Genomic DNA, 21809 nt, shown 5'->3' on the forward strand with positions numbered 1-21809 from the left:
TCGCAGAAAGCTTCTTTCCAGATTTCATCTGACGATATTTCCTTTTTCACCATAGCCCTCTATGGGCTTCCAAATATCACTTTGCCAATTCCACAAGAACTGTCTTAGCGAAAGTCTTCTTGAGGGAAAAGCTGTAACTCTGTGAGATGATTTCACAGAACACAAAGAAGTTTCTCAGAAAGCTTCTTTCTCTTTGTTATCCGAGGATATTTCCTTTGGCCCTATAGTCTTCAAAGGGATCCGAAATATCTGTTCTCAGATTCCACAGAAATAGGGTTAGCAAAGAAATCCTCGAAATACACATGTAACTCTGTGAGATGAATTAACAGAACACTAAGCAGTTTCTCAGAAAGCTTCTTTCCAGATTTCATCTGACGATATTTCCTTTTTCACCATAGCCCTCTATAGGCTTCCAAATATCACTTTGCCAATTCCACAAGAACTGTCTTAGCGAAAGGCTTCTTCAGGGGAAAGCTGTAACTCTGTGAGATGATTTCACAGAACACAAAGAAGTTTCTCAGAAAGCTTCTTTCTCTTTGTTATCGGAGGATTTTTCCTTTGGCCCTATAGTCTTCAAAGGGATCCGAAATATCTTTTCTCAGTTTCCACAGAAATAGGGCTAGCAAAGAGATCCTCGAAATACACATGTAACTCTGTGAGATGAATTCACAGAACACTAAGCAGTTTCTCAGAAAGCTTCTTTCCAGAGTTCATCTGACGATATTTCCTATTTCACCATAGCCCTCTATAGGCTTCCAAATATCACTTTGCCAATTCCACAAGAACTGTCTTAGCGAAAGGCTTCTTGACGGGAACGCTGTAACTCTGTGAGATGATTTCACAGAACACAAAGAAGTTTCTCAGAAAGCTTCTTTCTCTTTGTTATCCGAGGATATTTCCTTAGGCACTATAGTCTTCAAAGGGATCCGAAATATCTGTTTTCAGATTCCACAGAAATAGGGCTAGCAAAGAGATCCTCGAAATACACATGTAACTCTGTGAGATAAATTAAAAAAACACTAAGCAGTTTCGCAGAAAGCTTCTTTCCAGATTTCATCTGACGATATTTCCTTTTTCACCATAGTCCTCTATGGGCTTCCAAATATCACTTTGCCAATTCCACAAGAACTGTCTTAGCGAAAGGCTTCTTGAGGGGAAAGCTGTAACTCTGTGAGATGATTTCACAGAACACAAAGAAGTTTCTCAGAAAGCTTCTTTCTCTTTGTTATCCGAGGATATTTCCTTTGGCCCTATAGTCTTCAAAGGGATCCGAAATATCTGTTCTCAGATTCCACAGAAATAGGGCTAGCAAAGACATCCTCGAAATACACATGTAACTCTGTGAGATGAATTAACAGAACACTAAGCAGTTTCTCAGAAAACTTCTTTTCAGATTTCATCTGACGATATTTCCTTTTTCACCATAGCCCTCTATGGGCTTCCAAATATCACTTTGCCAGTTCCACAAGAACTGTCTTAGCGAAAGGCTTCTTGAGGGGAAAGCTGTTACTCTGTGAGATGATTTCACAGAAAACAAAGAACTTTCTCAGAAAGCTTCTTTCTCTTTGTTATCGGAGGATTTTTCCTTTGGCCCTATAGTCTTCAAAGGAATCCGAAATATCTGTTTTCAGATTCCACAGAAATAGGACTAGCAAAGAGATCCTCGAAATACACATGTAACTCTGTGGGATGAATTAACAGAACACTAAGCAGTTTCGCAGAAAGCTTCTTTCCAGATTTCATCTGACGATATTTCCTTTTTCACCATAGCCCTCTATGGGCTTCCAAATATCACTTTGCCAATTCCACAAAAACTGTCTTAGCGAAAGGCTTCTTCAGGGGAAAGCTGTAACTCTGTGAGATGATTTCACAGAACACAAAGAAGTTTCTCAGAAAGCTTCTTTCTCTTTGTTATCGGAGGATTTTTCCTTTGGCCCTACAGTCTTCAAAGGGATCCGAAATATCTTTTCTCAGTTTCCACAGAAATAGGGCTAGCAAAGAGATCCTCGAAATACACATGTAACTCTGTGAGATGAATTAACAGAACACTAAGCAGTTTCTCAGAAAGCTTCTTTCCAGATTTCATCTGAGGATATTTCCTTTTTCACCATAGCCCTCTATGGGCTTCCAAATATCACTTTGCCAATTCCACAAGAACTGTCTTAGCGAAAGGCTTCTTCAGGGGAGAGCTGTAACTCTGTGAGATGATTTCACAGAAAACAAAGAAGTTTCTCAGAAAGCTTCTTTCTCTTTGTTATCCGAGGATATTTCCTTTGGCCCTATAGTCTTCAAAGGGATCCGAAATATCTGTTCTCAGATTCCACAGAAATAGGGCTAGCAAAGAGATCCTCGAAATACACATGTAACTCTGTGAGATGAATTAACAGAACACTAAGCAGTTTCTCAGAAAGCTTCTTTCCAGATTTCATCTGACGATATTTCCTTTTTCACCGTAGCCCTCTATGGGCTTCCAAATATCACTTTGCCAATTCCACAAGAACTGTCTTAGCGAAAGGCTTCTTGAGGGGAAAGCTGTAACTCTGTGAGATGATTTCACAGAACACAAAGAAGTTTCTCAGAAAGCTTCTTTCTCTTTGTTATCGGAGGATATTTCCTTTGGCCCTATAGTCTTCAAAGGGATCCGAAATATCTGTTATCAGATTTCACAGAAATAGGGCTAGCAAAGAGATTCTCGAAATACACATGGAACTCTGTGAGATGAATTCACAGAACACTAAGTAGTTTCTCAGAAAGCTTCTTTCCAGATTTCATCTGACGATATTTCCTTTTTCACCATAGCCCTCTATGGGCTTCCAAATATCACTTTGCCTATTCCACAAGAACTGTCTTAGCGAAAGGCTTCTTGAGGGGAAAGCTGTAACTCTGTGAGATGATTTCACAGAACACAAAGAAGTTTCTCAGAAAGCTTCTTTTTCTTTGTTATCCGAGGATATTTCCTTTGGCACTATAGTCTTCAAAGGGATCCGAAATATCTGTTCTCAGATTCCACAGAAATAGAGCTAGCAAAGAGATCCTCGAAATACACATGTAACTCTGTGAGATGAATTAACAAAACCCTAAGCAGTTTCGCAGAAAGCTTCTTTCCAGATTTCATCTGACGATATTTCCTTTTTCACCATAGCCCTCTATGGGCTTCCAAATATCACTTTGCCAATTCCACAAGAACTGTCTTAGCGAAAGGCTTCTTGAGGGGAAAGCTGTAAATCTGTGAGATGATTTCACAGAATACAAAGAAGTTTCTCAGAAAGATTCTTTCTCTTTGTTATCGGAGGATTTTTCCTTTGGCCCTATAGTCTTCAAAGGGATCCGAAATATCTGTTCTCAGATTCCACAGAAATAGGGCTAGCAAAGAGATCCTCGAAATACACATGTAACTCTGTGAGATGAATTCACAGAACACTAAGCAGTTTCTCAGAAAGCTTCTTTCCAGATTTCATCTGAGGATATTTCCTTTTTCACCATAGCCCTCTATGGGCTTCCAAATATCACTTTGCCAATTCCACAAGAACTGTCTTAGCGAAAGGCTTCTTCAGGGGAAAGCTGTAACTCTGTGAGATGATTTCACAGAACACAAAGAAGTTTCTCAGAAAGCTTCTTTCTCTTTGTTATCCGAGGATATTTCCTTTGGCCCTATAGTCTTCAAAGGGATCCGAAATATCTGTTCTCAGATTCCACAGAAATAGGGCTAGCAAAGAGATCCTCGAAATACACATGTAACTCTGTGAGATGAATTAACAGAACACTAAGCAGTTTCTCAGAAAGCTTCTTTCCAGATTTCATCTGACGATATTTCCTTTTTCACCATAGCCCTCTATGGGCTTCCAAATATCACTTTGCCAATTCCACAAAAACTGTCTTAGCGAAAGGCTTCTTCAGGGGAAAGCTGTAACTCTGTGAGATGATTTCACAGAACACAAAGAAGTTTCTCAGAAAGCTTCTTTCTCTTTGTTATCCGAGGATATTTCCTTTGGCCCTATAGTCTTCAAAGGGATCCGAAATATCTGTTCTCAGATTCCACAGAAATAGGACTAGCAAAGAGAACCTCGAAATACACATGTAACTCTGTGAGATGAATTAACAGAACACTAAGCAGTTTCGCAGAAAGCTTCTTTCCAGATTTCATCTGACGATATTTCCTTTTTCACCATAGCCCTCTATGGGGTTCCAAATATCACTTTGCCAATTCCACAAGAACTGTCTTAGCGAAAGGCTTCTTGAGGGGAAAGCTGTAACTCTGTGAGATGATTTCACAGAACACAAAGAAGTTTCTCAGAAAGCTTCTTTCTCTTTGTTATCGGAGGATTTTTCCTTTGGCCCTATAGTCTTCAAAGGGATGCGAAATATCTTTTCTCAGTTTCCACAGAAATAGGGCTAGCAAAGAGATCCTCGAAATACACATGGAACTCTGTGAGATGAATTCACAGAACACTAAGCAGTTTCTCAGAAAGCTTCTTTCCAGATTTCATCTGACGATATTTCCTATTTCACCATAGCCCTCTATGGGATTCCAAATATCACTTTGCCAATTCCACAAGAACTGTCTTAGCGAAAGGCTTCTTGACGGGAAAGCTGTAACTCTGTGAGATGATTTCACAGAACACAAAGAAGTTTCTCAGAAAGCTTCTTTCTCTTTGTTATCCGAGGATATTTCCTTAGGCACTATAGTCTTCAAAGGGATCCGAAATATCTGTTTTCAGATTCCACAGAAATAGGACTAGCAAAGAGATCCTCGAAATACACATGTAACTCTGTGGGATGAATTAACAGAACACTAAGCAGTTTCGCAGAAAGCTTCTTTCCAGATTTCATCTGACGATATTTCCTTTTTCACCATAGCCCTCTATGGGCTTCCAAATATCACTTTGCCAATTCCACAAGAACTGTCTTAGCGAAAGGCTTCTTCAGGGGAAAGCTGTAACTCTGTGAGATGATTTCACAGAACACAAAGAAGTTTCTCAGAAAGCTTCTTTCTCTTTGTTATCGGAGGATATTTCCTTTGGCCCTATAGTCTTCAAAGGGATCCGAAATATTTGTTCTCAGATTCCACAGAAATAGGGCTAGCAAAGAGATCCTCGAAATACACATGTAACTCTGTGAGATGAATTCACAGAACACTAAGCAGTTTCTCAGAAAGCTTCTTTCCAGATTTCATCTGTGGATATTTCCTTTTTCACCATAGCCCTCTATCGGCTTCCAAATATCACTTTGCCAATTCCACAAGAACTGTCTTAGCGAAAGGCTTCTTGAGGGGAAAGCTGTAACTCTGTGAGATGATTTCACAGAACACAAAGAAGTTTCTCAGAAAGCTTCTTTCTCTTTGTTATCCGAGGATATTTCCTTTGGCCCTATAGTCTTCAAAGGGATCCGTAATATCTGTTCTCAGATTCCACAGAAATAGGGCTAGGAAAGACATCTTCAAAATACACATGTAACTCTGTGAGATGAATTAACAGAACACTAAGCAGTTTCTTAGAAAGCTTCTTTCCAGATTTCATCTGACGATATTTCCTTTTTCACCGTAGCCCACTATGGGCTTCCAAATATCACTTTGCCAATTCCACAAGAACTGTCTTAGCGAAAGGCTTCTTGAGGGGAAAGCTGTAACTCTGTGAGATGATTTCACAGAACACAAAGAAGTTTCTCAGAAAGCTTCTTTCTCTTTGTTATCGGAGGATTTTTCCTTTGGCCCTATAGTCTTCAAAGGGATCCGAAATATCTTTTCTCAGTTTCCACAGAAAGAGGGCTAGCAAAGAGATCCTCGAAATACACATGGAACTCTGTGAGATGAATTAACAGAACACTAAGCAGTTTCTCAGAAAGCTTCTTTCCAGATTTCATCTGACGATATTTCCTATTTCACCATAGCCCTCTATGGGCTTCCAAATATCACTTTGCCAATTCCACAAGAACTGTCTTAGCGAAAGGCTTCTTGAGGGGAAAGCTGTAACTCTGTGAGATGATTTCACAGAACACAAAGAAGTTTCTCAGAAAGCTTCTTTCTCTTTGTTATCGGAGGATATTTCCTTTGGCCCTATAGTCTTCAAAGGGATCCGAAATATCTGTTTTCAGATTCCACAGAAATAGGGCTAGCAAAGAGATCCTCGAAATACACATGGAACTCTGTGAGATGAATTAACAGAACACTAAGCAGTTTCGCAGAAAGCTTCTTTCCAGATTTCATCTGACGATATTTCCTTTTTCACCATAGCCCTCTATGGGCTTCCAAATATCACTTTGCCAATTCCACAAGAACTGTCTTAGCGAAAGTCTTCTTGAGGGAAAAGCTGTAACTCTGTGAGATGATTTCACAGAACACAAAGAAGTTTCTCAGAAAGCTTCTTTCTCTTTGTTATCCGAGGATATTTCCTTTGGCCCTATAGTCTTCAAAGGGATCCGAAATATCTGTTCTCAGATTCCACAGAAATAGGGTTAGCAAAGAAATCCTCGAAATACACATGTAACTCTGTGAGATGAATTAACAGAACACTAAGCAGTTTCTCAGAAAGCTTCTTTCCAGATTTCATCTGACGATATTTCCTTTTTCACCATAGCCCTCTATAGGCTTCCAAATATCACTTTGCCAATTCCACAAGAACTGTCTTAGCGAAAGGCTTCTTCAGGGGAAAGCTGTAACTCTGTGAGATGATTTCACAGAACACAAAGAAGTTTCTCAGAAAGCTTCTTTCTCTTTGTTATCGGAGGATTTTTCCTTTGGCCCTATAGTCTTCAAAGGGATCCGAAATATCTTTTCTCAGTTTCCACAGAAATAGGGCTAGCAAAGAGATCCTCGAAATACACATGTAACTCTGTGAGATGAATTCACAGAACACTAAGCAGTTTCTCAGAAAGCTTCTTTCCAGAGTTCATCTGACGATATTTCCTATTTCACCATAGCCCTCTATAGGCTTCCAAATATCAGTTTGCCAATTCCACAAGAACTGTCTTAGCGAAAGGCTTCTTGACGGGAACGCTGTAACTCTGTGAGATGATTTCACAGAACACAAAGAAGTTTCTCAGAAAGCTTCTTTCTCTTTGTTATCCGAGGATATTTCCTTAGGCACTATAGTCTTCAAAGGGATCCGAAATATCTGTTTTCAGATTCCACAGAAATAGGGCTAGCAAAGAGATCCTCGAAATACACATGTAACTCTGTGAGATAAATTAAAAAAACACTAAGCAGTTTCGCAGAAAGCTTCTTTCCAGATTTCATCTGACGATATTTCCTTTTTCACCATAGTCCTCTATGGGCTTCCAAATATCACTTTGCCAATTCCACAAGAACTGTCTTAGCGAAAGGCTTCTTGAGGGGAAAGCTGTAACTCTGTGAGATGATTTCACAGAACACAAAGAAGTTTCTCAGAAAGCTTCTTTCTCTTTGTTATCCGAGGATATTTCCTTTGGCCCTATAGTCTTCAAAGGGATCCGAAATATCTGTTCTCAGATTCCACAGAAATAGGGCTAGCAAAGACATCCTCGAAATACACATGTAACTCTGTGAGATGAATTAACAGAACACTAAGCAGTTTCTCAGAAAACTTCTTTTCAGATTTCATCTGACGATATTTCCTTTTTCACCATAGCCCTCTATGGGCTTCCAAATATCACTTTGCCAGTTCCACAAGAACTGTCTTAGCGAAAGGCTTCTTGAGGGGAAAGCTGTTACTCTGTGAGATGATTTCACAGAAAACAAAGAACTTTCTCAGAAAGCTTCTTTCTCTTTGTTATCGGAGGATTTTTCCTTTGGCCCTATAGTCTTCAAAGGGATCCGAAATATCTGTTTTCAGATTCCACAGAAATAGGACTAGCAAAGAGATCCTCGAAATACACATGTAACTCTGTGGGATGAATTAACAGAACACTAAGCAGTTTCGCAGAAAGCTTCTTTCCAGATTTCATCTGACGATATTTCCTTTTTCACCATAGCCCTCTATGGGCTTCCAAATATCACTTTGCCAATTCCACAAAAACTGTCTTAGCGAAAGGCTTCTTCAGGGGAAAGCTGTAACTCTGTGAGATGATTTCACAGAACACAAAGAAGTTTCTCAGAAAGCTTCTTTCTCTTTGTTATCGGAGGATTTTTCCTTTGGCCCTATAGTCTTCAAAGGGATCCGAAATATCTTTTCTCAGTTTCCACAGAAATAGGGCTAGCAAAGAGATCCTCGAAATACACATGTAACTCTGTGAGATGAATTAACAGAACACTAAGCAGTTTCTCAGAAAGCTTCTTTCCAGATTTCATCTGAGGATATTTCCTTTTTCACCATAGCCCTCTATGGGCTTCCAAATATCACTTTGCCAATTCCACAAGAACTGTCTTAGCGAAAGGCTTCTTCAGGGGAGAGCTGTAACTCTGTGAGATGATTTCACAGAAAACAAAGAAGTTTCTCAGAAAGCTTCTTTCTCTTTGTTATCCGAGGATATTTCCTTTGGCCCTATAGTCTTCAAAGGGATCCGAAATATCTGTTCTCAGATTCCACAGAAATAGGGCTAGCAAAGAGATCCTCGAAATACACATGTAACTCTGTGAGATGAATTAACAGAACACTAAGCAGTTTCTCAGAAAGCTTCTTTCCAGATTTCATCTGACGATATTTCCTTTTTCACCGTAGCCCTCTATGGGCTTCCAAATATCACTTTGCCAATTCCACAAGAACTGTCTTAGCGAAAGGCTTCTTGAGGGGAAAGCTGTAACTCTGTGAGATGATTTCACAGAACACAAAGAAGTTTCTCAGAAAGCTTCTTTCTCTTTGTTATCGGAGGATATTTCCTTTGGCCCTATAGTCTTCAAAGGGATCCGAAATATCTGTTATCAGATTCCACAGAAATAGGGCTAGCAAAGAGATTCTCGAAATACATATGGAACTCTGGGAGATGAATTCACAGAACACTAAGTAGTTTCTCAGAAAGCTTCTTTCCAGATTTCATCTGACGATATTTCCTTTTTCACCATAGCCCTCTATGGGCTTCCAAATATCACTTTGCCTATTCCACAAGAACTGTCTTAGCGAAAGGCTTCTTGAGGGGAAAGCTGTAACTCTGTGAGATGATTTCACAGAACACAAAGAAGTTTCTCAGAAAGCTTCTTTTTCTTTGTTATCGGAGGATATTTCCTTTGGCACTATAGTCTTCAAAGGGATCCGAAATATCTGTTCTCAGATTCCACAGAAATAGAGCTAGCAAAGAGATCCTCGAAATACACATGTAACTCTGTGAGATGAATTAACAAAACCCTAAGCAGTTTCGCAGAAAGCTTCTTTCCAGATTTCATCTGACGATATTTCCTTTTTCACCATAGCCCTCTATGGGCTTCCAAATATCACTTTGCCAATTCCACAAGAACTGTCTTAGCGAAAGGCTTCTTGAGGGGAAAGCTGTAACTCTGTGAGATGATTTCACAGAACACAAAGAAGTTTCTCAGAAAGCTTCTTTCTCTTTGTTATCGGAGGATATTTCCTTTGGCCCTATAGTCTTCAAAGGGATCCGAAATATCTGTTTTCAGATTCCACAGAAATAGGGCTAGCAAAGAGATCCTCGAAATACACATGGAACTCTGTGAGATGAATTAACAGAACACTAAGCAGTTTGGCAGAAAGCTTCTTTCCAGATTTCATCTGACGATATTTCCTTTTTCACCATAGCCCTCTATGGGCTTCCAAATATCACTTTGCCAATTCCACAAGAACTGTCTTAGCGAAAGTCTTCTTGAGGGAAAAGCTGTAACTCTGTGAGATGATTTCACAGAACACAAAGAAGTTTCTCAGAAAGCTTCTTTCTCTTTGTTATCCGAGGATATTTCCTTTGGCCCTATAGTCTTCAAAGGGATCCGAAATATCTGTTCTCAGATTCCACAGAAATAGGGTTAGCAAAGAAATCCTCGAAATACACATGTAACTCTGTGAGATGAATTAACAGAACACTAAGCAGTTTCTCAGAAAGCTTCTTTCCAGATTTCATCTGACGATATTTCCTTTTTCACCATAGCCCTCTATAGGCTTCCAAATATCACTTTGCCAATTCCACAAGAACTGTCTTAGCGAAAGGCTTCTTCAGGGGAAAGCTGTAACTCTGTGAGATGATTTCACAGAACACAAAGAAGTTTCTCAGAAAGCTTCTTTCTCTTTGTTATCGGAGGATTTTTCCTTTGGCCCTATAGTCTTCAAAGGGATCCGAAATATCTTTTCTCAGTTTCCACAGAAATAGGGCTAGCAAAGAGATCCTCGAAATACACATGTAACTCTGTGAGATGAATTCACAGAACACTAAGCAGTTTCTCAGAAAGCTTCTTTCCAGAGTTCATCTGACGATATTTCCTATTTCACCATAGCCCTCTATAGGCTTCCAAATATCAGTTTGCCAATTCCACAAGAACTGTCTTAGCGAAAGGCTTCTTGACGGGAACGCTGTAACTCTGTGAGATGATTTCACAGAACACAAAGAAGTTTCTCAGAAAGCTTCTTTCTCTTTGTTATCCGAGGATATTTCCTTAGGCACTATAGTCTTCAAAGGGATCCGAAATATCTGTTTTCAGATTCCACAGAAATAGGGCTAGCAAAGAGATCCTCGAAATACACATGTAACTCTGTGAGATAAATTAAAAAAACACTAAGCAGTTTCGCAGAAAGCTTCTTTCCAGATTTCATCTGACGATATTTCCTTTTTCACCATAGTCCTCTATGGGCTTCCAAATATCACTTTGCCAATTCCACAAGAACTGTCTTAGCGAAAGGCTTCTTGAGGGGAAAGCTGTAACTCTGTGAGATGATTTCACAGAACACAAAGAAGTTTCTCAGAAAGCTTCTTTCTCTTTGTTATCCGAGGATATTTCCTTTGGCCCTATAGTCTTCAAAGGGATCCGAATTATCTGTTCTCAGATTCCACAGAAATAGGGCTAGCAAAGACATCCTCGAAATACACATGTAACTCTGTGAGATGAATTAACAGAACACTAAGCAGTTTCTCAGAAAACTTCTTTTCAGATTTCATCTGACGATATTTCCTTTTTCACCATAGCCCTCTATGGGCTTCCAAATATCACTTTGCCAGTTCCACAAGAACTGTCTTAGCGAAAGGCTTCTTGAGGGGAAAGCTGTTACTCTGTGAGATGATTTCACAGAAAACAAAGAACTTTCTCAGAAAGCTTCTTTCTCTTTGTTATCGGAGGATTTTTCCTTTGGCCCTATAGTCTTCAAAGGGATCCGAAATATCTGTTTTCAGATTCCACAGAAATAGGACTAGCAAAGAGATCCTCGAAATACACATGTAACTCTGTGGGATGAATTAACAGAACACTAAGCAGTTTCGCAGAAAGCTTCTTTCCAGATTTCATCTGACGATATTTCCTTTTTCACCATAGCCCTCTATGGGCTTCCAAATATCACTTTGCCAATTCCACAAAAACTGTCTTAGCGAAAGGCTTCTTCAGGGGAAAGCTGTAACTCTGTGAGATGATTTCACAGAACACAAAGAAGTTTCTCAGAAAGCTTCTTTCTCTTTGTTATCGGAGGATTTTTCCTTTGGCCCTATAGTCTTCAAAGGGATCCGAAATATCTTTTCTCAGTTTCCACAGAAATAGGGCTAGCAAAGAGATCCTCGAAATACACATGTAACTCTGTGAGATGAATTAACAGAACACTAAGCAGTTTCTCAGAAAGCTTCTTTCCAGATTTCATCTGAGGATATTTCCTTTTTCACCATAGCCCTCTATGGGCTTCCAAATATCACTTTGCCAATTCCACAAGAACTGTCTTAGCGAAAGGCTTCTTCAGGGGAGAGCTGTAACTCTGTGAGATGATTTCACAGAAAACAAAGAAGTTTCTCAGAAAGCTTCTTTCTCTTTGTTATCCGAGGATATTTCCTTTGGCCCTATAGTCTTCAAAGGGATCCGAAATATCTGTTCTCAGATTCCACAGAAATAGGGCTAGCAAAGAGATCCTCGAAATACACATGTAACTCTGTGAGATGAATTAACAGAACACTAAGCAGTTTCTCAGAAAGCTTCTTTCCAGATTTCATCTGACGATATTTCCTTTTTCACCGTAGCCCTCTATGGGCTTCCAAATATCACTTTGCCAATTCCACAAGAACTGTCTTAGCGAAAGGCTTCTTGAGGGGAAAGCTGTAACTCTGTGAGATGATTTCACAGAACACAAAGAAGTTTCTCAGAAAGCTTCTTTCTCTTTGTTATCGGAGGATATTTCCTTTGGCCCTATAGTCTTCAAAGGGATCCGAAATATCTGTTATCAGATTCCACAGAAATAGGGCTAGCAAAGAGATTCTCGAAATACATATGGAACTCTGGGAGATGAATTCACAGAACACTAAGTAGTTTCTCAGAAAGCTTCTTTCCAGATTTCATCTGACGATATTTCCTTTTTCACCATAGCCCTCTATGGGCTTCCAAATATCACTTTGCCTATTCCACAAGAACTGTCTTAGCGAAAGGCTTCTTGAGGGGAAAGCTGTAACTCTGTGAGATGATTTCACAGAACACAAAGAAGTTTCTCAGAAAGCTTCTTTTTCTTTGTTATCGGAGGATATTTCCTTTGGCACTATAGTCTTCAAAGGGATCCGAAATATCTGTTCTCAGATTCCACAGAAATAGAGCTAGCAAAGAGATCCTCGAAATACACATGTAACTCTGTGAGATGAATTAACAAAACCCTAAGCAGTTTCGCAGAAAGCTTCTTTCCAGATTTCATCTGACGATATTTCCTTTTTCACCATAGCCCTCTATGGGCTTCCAAATATCACTTTGCCAATTCCACAAGAACTGTCTTAGCGAAAGGCTTCTTGAGGGGAAAGCTGTAAATCTGTGAGATGATTTCACAGAATACAAAGAAGTTTCTCAGAAAGATTCTTTCTCTTTGTTATCGGAGGATTTTTCCTTTGGCCCTATAGTCTTCAAAGGGATCCGAAATATCTGTTCTCAGATTCCACAGAAATAGGGCTAGCAAAGAGATCCTCGAAATACACATGTAACTCTGTGAGATGAATTCACAGAACACTAAGCAGTTTCTCAGAAAGCTTCTTTCCAGATTTCATCTGAGGATATTTCCTTTTTCACCATAGCCCTCTATGGGCTTCCAAATATCACTTTGCCAATTCCACAAGAACTGTCTTAGCGAAAGGCTTCTTCAGGGGAAAGCTGTAACTCTGTGAGATGATTTCACAGAACACAAAGAAGTTTCTCAGAAAGCTTCTTTCTCTTTGTTATCCGAGGATATTTCCTTTGGCCCTATAGTCTTCAAAGGGATCCGAAATATCTGTTCTCAGATTCCACAGAAATAGGGCTAGCAAAGAGATCCTCGAAATACACATGTAACTCTGTGAGATGAATTAACAGAACACTAAGCAGTTTCTCAGAAAGCTTCTTTCCAGATTTCATCTGACGATATTTCCTTTTTCACCATAGCCCTCTATGGGCTTCCAAATATCACTTTGCCAATTCCACAAAAACTGTCTTAGCGAAAGGCTTCTTGAGGGGAAAGCTGTAACTCTGTGAGATGATTTCACAGAACACAAAGAAGTTTCTCAGAAAGCTTCTTTCTCTTTGTTATCCGAGGATATTTCCTTTGGCCCTATAGTCTTCAAAGGGATCCGAAATATCTGTTTTCAGATTCCACAGAAATAGGACTAGCAAAGAGAACCTCGAAATACACATGTAACTCTGTGAGATGAATTAACAGAACACTAAGCAGTTTCGCAGAAAGCTTCTTTCCAGATTTCATCTGACGATATTTCCTTTTTCACCATAGCCCTCTATGGGGTTCCAAATATCACTTTGCCAATTCCACAAGAACTGTCTTAGCGAAAGGCTTCTTGAGGGGAAAGCTGTAACTCTGTGAGATGATTTCACAGAACACAAAGAAGTTTCTCAGAAAGCTTCTTTCTCTTTGTTATCGGAGGATTTTTCCTTTGGCCCTATAGTCTTCAAAGGGATCCGAAATATCTTTTCTCAGTTTCCACAGAAATAGGGCTAGCAAAGAGATCCTCGAAATACACATGGAACTCTGTGAGATGAATTCACAGAACACTAAGCAGTTTCTCAGAAAGCTTCTTTCCAGATTTCATCTGACGATATTTCCTATTTCACCATAGCCCTCTATGGGATTCCAAATATCACTTTGCCAATTCCACAAGAACTGTCTTAGCGAAAGGCTTCTTGACGGGAAAGCTGTAACTCTGTGAGATGATTTCACAGAACACAAAGAAGTTTCTCAGAAAGCTTCTTTCTCTTTGTTATCCGAGGATATTTAATTAGGCACTATAGTCTTCAAAGGGATCCGAAATATCTGTTTTCAGACTCCACAGAAATAGGACTAGCAAAGAGATCCTCGAAATACACATGTAACTCTGTGGGATGAATTAACAGAACACTAAGCAGTTTCGCAGAAAGCTTCTTTCCAGATTTCATCTGACGATATTTCCTTTTTCACCATAGCCCTCTATGGGCTTCCAAATATCACTTTGCCAATTCCACAAGAACTGTCTTAGCGAAAGGCTTCTTCAGGGGAAAGCTGTAACTCTGTGAGATGATTTCAGAGAACACAAAGAAGTTTCTCAGAAAGCTTCTTTCTCTTTGTTATCGGAGGATATTTCCTTTGGCCCTATAGTCTTCAAAGGGATCCGAAATATTTGTTCTCAGATTCCACAGAAATAGGGCTAGCAAAGAGATCCTCGAAATACACATGTAACTCTGTGAGATGAATTCACAGAACACTAAGCAGTTTCTCAGAAAGCTTCTTTCCAGATTTCATCTGTGGATATTTCCTTTTTCACCATAGCCCTCTATCGGCTTCCAAATATCACTTTGCCAATTCCACAAGAACTGTCTTAGCGAAAGGCTTCTTGAGGGGAAAGCTGTAACTCTGTGAGATGATTTCACAGAACACAAAGAAGTTTCTCAGAAAGCTTCTTTCTCTTTGTTATCCGAGGATATTTCCTTTGGCCCTATAGTCTTCAAAGGGATCCGTAATATCTGTTCTCAGATTCCACAGAAATAGGGCTAGGAAAGACATCTTCAAAATACACATGTAACTCTGTGAGATGAATTAACAGAACACTAAGCAGTTTCTTAGAAAGCTTCTTTCCAGATTTCATCTGACGATATTTCCTTTTTCACCGTAGCCCACTATGGTCTTCCAAATATCACTTTGCCAATTCCACAAGAACTGTCTTAGCGAAAGGCTTCTTCAGGGGAAAGCTGTAACTCTGTGAGATGATTTCACAGAACACAAAGAAGTTTCTCAGAAAGCTTCTTTCTCTTTGTTATCGGAGGATTTTTCCTTTGGCCCTATAGTCTTCAAAGGGATCCGAAATATCTTTTCTCAGTTTCCACAGAAAGAGGGCTAGCAAAGAGATCCTCGAAATACACATGGAACTCTGTGAGATGAATTAACAGAACACTAAGCAGTTTCTCAGAAAGCTTCTTTCCAGATTTCATCTGACGATATTTCCTATTTCACCATAGCCCTCTATGGGCTTCCAAATATCACTTTGCCAATTCCACAAGAACTGTCTTAGCGAAAGGCTTCTTCAGGGGAAAGCTGTAACTCTGTGAGATGATTTCACAGAACACAAAGAAGTTTCTCAGAAAGCTTCTTTCTCTTTGTTATCGGAGGATATTTCCTTTGGCCCTATAGTCTTCAAAGGGATCCGAAATATTTGTCCTCAGATTCCACAGAAAAAGGGCTAGCAAAGAGATCCTCGAAATACACATGTATCTCTGTGAGATGAATTCACAGAACACTAAGCAGTTTCTCAGAAAGCTTCTTTCCAGATTTCATCTGAGGATATTTCCTTTTTCACCATAGCCCTCTATCGGCTTCCAAATATCACTTTGCCAATTCCACAAGAACTGTCTTAGCGAAAGGCTTCTTGAGGGGAAAGCTGTAACTCTGTGAGATGATTTCACAGAACACAAAGAAGTTTCTCAGAAAGCTTCTTTCTCTTTGTTATCGGAGGATTTTTCCTTTGGCCCTATAGTCTTCAAAGGGATCCGAAATATCTTTTCTCAGTTTCCACAGAAATAGGGCTAGCAAAGAGATCCTCGAAATACACATGTAACTCTGTGAGATGAATTAACAGAACACTAAGCAGTTTCTCAGAAAGCTTCTTTCCAGATTTCATCTGAGGATATTTCCTTTTTCACCATAGCCCTCTATGGGCTTCCAAATATCACTTTGCCAATTCCACAAGAACTGTCTTAGCGAAAGGCTTCTTCAGGGGAAAGCTGTAACTCTGTGAGATGATTTCACAGAACACAAAGAAGTTTCTCAGAAAGCTTCTTTCTCTTTGTTATCCGAGGATATTTCCTTTGGCTCTATAGTCTTCAAAGGGATCCGAAATATCTGTTCTCAGATTCCACAGAAATAGGGCTAGCAAAGAGATCCTCGAAATACACATGTAACTCTGTGAGATGAATTAACAGAACACTAAGCAGTTTCTCAGAAAGCTTCTTTCCAGATTTCATCTGACGATATTTCCTTTTTCACCATAGCCCTCTATGGGCTTCCAAATATCACTTTGCCAATTCCACAAAAACTGTCTTAGCGAAAGGCTTCTTGAGGGGAAAGCTGTAACTCTGTGAGATGATTTCACAGAACACAAAGAAGTTTCTCAGAAAGCTTCTTTCTCTTTGTTATCCGAGGATATTTCCTTTGGCCCTATAGTCTTCAAAGGGATCCGAAATATCTGTTTTCAGATTCCACAGAAATAGGACTAGCAAAGAGAACCTCGAAATACACATGTAACTCTGTGAGATGAATTAACAGAACACTAAGCAGTTTCGCAGAAAGCTTCTTTCCAGATTTCATCTGACGATATTTCCTTTTTCACCATAGCCCTCTATGGGGTTCCAAATATCACTTTGCCAATTCCACAAGAACTGTCTTAGCGAAAGGCTTCTTGAGGGGAAAGCTGTAACTCTGTGAGATGATTTCACAGAACACAAAGAAGTTTCTCAGAAAGCTTCTTTCTCTTTGTTATCGGAGGATTTTTCCTTTGGCCCTATAGTCTTCAAAGGGATCCGAAATATCTTTTCTCAGTTTCCACAGAAATAGGGCTAGCAAAGAGATCCTCGAAATACACATGGAACTCTGTGAGATGAATTCACAGAACACTAAGCAGTTTCTCAGAAAGCTTCTTTCCAGATTTCATCTGACGATATTTCCTATTTCACCATAGCCCTCTATGGGATTCCAAATATCACTTTGCCAATTCCACAAGAACTGTCTTAGCGAAAGGCTTCTTGACGGGAAAGCTGTAACTCTGTGAGATGATTTCACAGAACACAAAGAAGTTTCTCAGAAAGCTTCTTTCTCTTTGTTATCCGAGGATATTTCCTTAGGCACTATAGTCTTCAAAGGGATCCGAAATATCTGTTTTCAGATTCCACAGAAATAGGACTAGCAAAGAGATCCTCGAAATACACATGTAACTCTGTGGGATGAATTAACAGAACACTAAGCAGTTTCGCAGAAAGCTTCTTTCCAGATTTCATCTGACGATATTTCCTTTTTCACCATAGCCCTCTATGGGCTTCCAAATATCACTTTGCCAATTCCACAAGAACTGTCTTAGCGAAAGGCTTCTTCAGGGGAAAGCTGTAACTCTGTGAGATGATTTCACAGAACACAAAGAAGTTTCTCAGAAAGCTTCTTTCTCTTTGTTATCGGAGGATATTTCCTTTGGCCCTATAGTCTTCAAAGGGATCCGAAATATTTGTTCTCAGATTCCACAGAAATAGGGCTAGCAAAGAGATCCTCGAAATACACATGTAACTCTGTGAGATGAATTCACAGAACACTAAGCAGTTTCTCAGAAAGCTTCTTTCCAGATTTCATCTGTGGATATTTCCTTTTTCACCATAGCCCTCTATCGGCTTCCAAATATCACTTTGCCAATTCCACAAGAACTGTCTTAGCGAAATGCTTCTTGAGGGGAAAGCTGTAACTCTGTGAGATGATTTCACAGAACACAAAGAAGTTTCTCAGAAAGCTTCTTTCTCTTTGTTATCCGAGGATATTTCCTTTGGCCCTATAGTCTTCAAAGGGATCCGTAATATCTGTTCTCAGATTCCACAGAAATAGGGCTAGCAAAGACATCTTCAAAATACACATGTAACTCTGTGAGATGAATTAACAGAACACTAAGCAGTTTCTTAGAAAGCTTCTTTCCAGATTTCATCTGACGATATTTCCTTTTTCACCATAGCCCACTATGGGCTTCCAAATATCACTTTGCCAATTCCACAAGAACTGTCTTAGCGAAAGGCTTCTTCAGGGGAAAGCTGTAACTCTGTGAGATGATTTCACAGAACACAAAGAAGTTTCTCAGAAAGCTTCTTTCTCTTTGTTATCGGAGGATTTTTCCTTTGGCCCTATAGTCTTCAAAGGGATCCGAAATATCTTTTCTCAGTTTCCACAGAAAGAGGGCTAGCAAAGAGATCCTCGAAATAAACATGGAACTCTGTGAGATGAATTAACAGAACACTAAGCAGTTTCTCAGAAAACTTCTTTTCAGATTTCATCTGACGATATTTCCTTTTTCACCATAGCCCTCTATGGGCTTCCAAATATCACTTTGCCAGTTCCACAAGAACTGTCTTAGCGAAAGGCTTCTTGAGGGGAAAGCTGTAACTCTGTGAGATGATTTCACAGAAAACAAAGAACTTTCTCAGAAAGCTTCTTTCTCTTTGTTATCGGAGGATTTTTCCTTTGGCCCTATAGTCTTCAAAGGGATCCGAAATATCTGTTTTCAGATTCCACAGAAATAGGACTAGCAAAGAGATCCTCGAAATACACATGTAACTCTGTGGGATGAATTAACAGAACACTAAGCAGTTTCGCAGAAAGCTTCTTTCCAGATTTCATCTGACGATATTTCCTTTTTCACCATAGCCCTCTATGGGCTTCCAAATATCACTTTGCCAATTCCACAAGAACTGTCTTAGCGAAAGGCTTCTTCAGGGGAAAGCTGTAACTCTGTGAGATGATTTCACAGAACACAAAGAAGTTTCTCAGAAAGCTTCTTTCTCTTTGTTATCGGAGGATTTTTCCTTTGGCCCTATAGTCTTCAAAGGGATCCGAAATATCTTTTCTCAGTTTCCACAGAAATAGGGCTAGCAAAGAGATCCTCGAAATACACATGTAACTCTGTGAGATGAATTAACAGAACACTAAGCAGTTTCTCAGAAAGCTTCTTTCCAGATTTCATCTGAGGATATTTCCTTTTTCACCATAGCCCTCTATGGGCTTCCAAATATCACTTTGCCAATTCCACAAGAACTGTCTTAGCGAAAGGCTTCTTCAGGGGAGAGCTGTAACTCTGTGAGATGATTTCACAGAAAACAAAGAAGTTTCTCAGAAAGCTTCTTTCTCTTTGTTATCGGAGGATATTTCCTTTGGCCCTATAGTCTTCAAAGGGATCCGAAATATCTGTTATCAGATTCCACAGAAATAGGGCTAGCAAAGAGATTCTCGAAATACACATGGAACTCTGTGAGATGAATTCACAGAACACTAAGTAGTTTCTCAGAAAGCTTCTTTCCAGATTTCATCTGACGATATTTCCTTTTTCACCATAGCCCTCTATGGGCTTCCAAATATCACTTTGCCTATTCCACAAGAACTGTCTTAGCGAAAGGCTTCTTGAGGGGAAAGCTGTAACTCTGTGAGATGATTTCACAGAACACAAAGAAGTTTCTCAGAAAGATTCTTTTTCTTTGTTATCCGAGGATATTTCCTTTAGCTCTATAGTCTTCAAAGGGATCCGAAATATCTGTTCTCAGATTCCACAGAAATAGAGCTAGCAAAGAGATCCTCGAAATACACATGTAACTCTGTGAGATGAATTAACAAAACCCTAAGCAGTTTCGCAGAAAGCTTCTTTCCAGATTTCATCTGACGATATTTCCTTTTTCACCATAGCCCTCTATGGGCTTCCAAATATCACTTTGCCAATTCCACAAGAACTGTCTTAGCGAAAGGCTTCTTGAGGGGAAAGCTGTAACTCTGTGAGATGATTTCACAGAATACAAAGAAGTTTCTCAGAAAGATTCTTTCTCTTTGTTATCGGAGGATTTTTCCTTTGGCCCTATAGTCTTCAAAGGGATCCGAAATATCTGTTCTCAGATTCCACAGAAATAGGGCTAGCAAAGAGATCCTCGAAATACACATGTAACTCTGTGAGATGAATTCACAGAACACTAAGCAGTTTCTCAGAAAGCTTCTTTCCAGATTTCATCTGAGGATATTTCCTTTTTCACCATAGCCCTCTATGGGCTTCCAAATATCACTTTGCCAATTCCACAAGAACTGTCTTAGCGAAAGGCTTCTTGAGGGGAAAGCTGTAACTCTGTGAGATGATTTCACAGAACACAAAGAAGTTTCTCAGAAAGCTTCTTTCTCTTTGTTATCCGAGGATATTTCCTTTGGCTCTATAGTCTTCAAAGGGATCCGAAATATCTGTTCTCAGATTCCACAGAAATAGGGCTAGCAAAGAGATCCTCGAAATACACATGTAACTCTGTGAGATGAATTAACAGAACACTAAGCAGTTTCTCAGAAAGCTTCTTTCCAGATTTCATCTGACGATATTTCCTTTTTCACCATAGCCCTCTATGGGCTTCCAAATATCACTTTGCCAATTCCACAAAAACTGTCTTAGCGAAAGGCTTCTTGAGGGGAAAGCTGTAACTCTGTGAGATGATTTCACAGAACACAAAGAAGTTTCTCAGAAAGCTTCTTTCTCTTTGTTATCCGAGGATATTTCCTTTGGCCCTATAGTCTTCAAAGGGATCCGAAATATCTGTTTTCAGATTCCACAGAAATAGGACTAGCAAAGAGAACCTCGAAATACACATGTAACTCTGTGAGATGAATTAACAGAACACTAAGCAGTTTCGCAGAAAGCTTCTTTCCAGATTTCATCTGACGATATTTCCTTTTTCACCATAGCCCTCTAAGGGGTTCCAAATATCACTTTGCCAATTCCACAAGAACTGTCTTAGCGAAAGGCTTCTTGAGGGGAAAGCTGTAACTCTGTGAGATGATTTCACAGAACACAAAGAAGTTTCTCAGAAAGCTTCTTTCTCTTTGTTATCGGAGGATTTTTCCTTTGGCCCTATAGTCTTCAAAGGGATCCGAAATATCTTTTCTCAGTTTCCACAGAAATAGGGCTAGCAAAGAGATCCTCGAAATACACATGGAACTCTGTGAGATGAATTCACAGAACACTAAGCAGTTTCTCAGAAAGCTTCTTTCCAGATTTCATCTGACGATATTTCCTATTTCACCATAGCCCTCTATGGGCTTCCAAATATCACTTTGCCAATTCCACAAGAACTGTCTTAGCGAAAGGCTTCTTGACGGGAAAGCTGTAACTCTGTGAGATGATTTCACAGAACACAAAGAAGTTTCTCAGAAAGCTTCTTTCTCTTTGTTATCCGAGGATATTTCCTTAGGCACTATAGTCTTCAAAGGGATCCGAAATATCTGTTTACAGATTCCACAGAAATAGGACTAGCAAAGAGATCCTCGAAATACACATGTAACTCTGTGGGATGAATTAACAGAACACTAAGCAGTTTCGCAGAAAGCTTCTTTCCAGATTTCATCTGACGATATTTCCTTTTTCACCATAGCCCTCTATGGGCTTCCAAATATCACTTTGCCAATTCCACAAGAACTGTCTTAGCGAAAGGCTTCTTCAGGGGAAAGCTGTAACTCTGTGAGATGATTTCACAGAACACAAAGAAGTTTCTCAGAAAGCTTCTTTCTCTTTGTTAT

Source organism: Macaca nemestrina, chromosome 11, assembly GCF_043159975.1.
Source record: "Macaca nemestrina isolate mMacNem1 chromosome 11, mMacNem.hap1, whole genome shotgun sequence".
Classification (NCBI taxonomy): domain Eukaryota; kingdom Metazoa; phylum Chordata; class Mammalia; order Primates; family Cercopithecidae; genus Macaca; species Macaca nemestrina.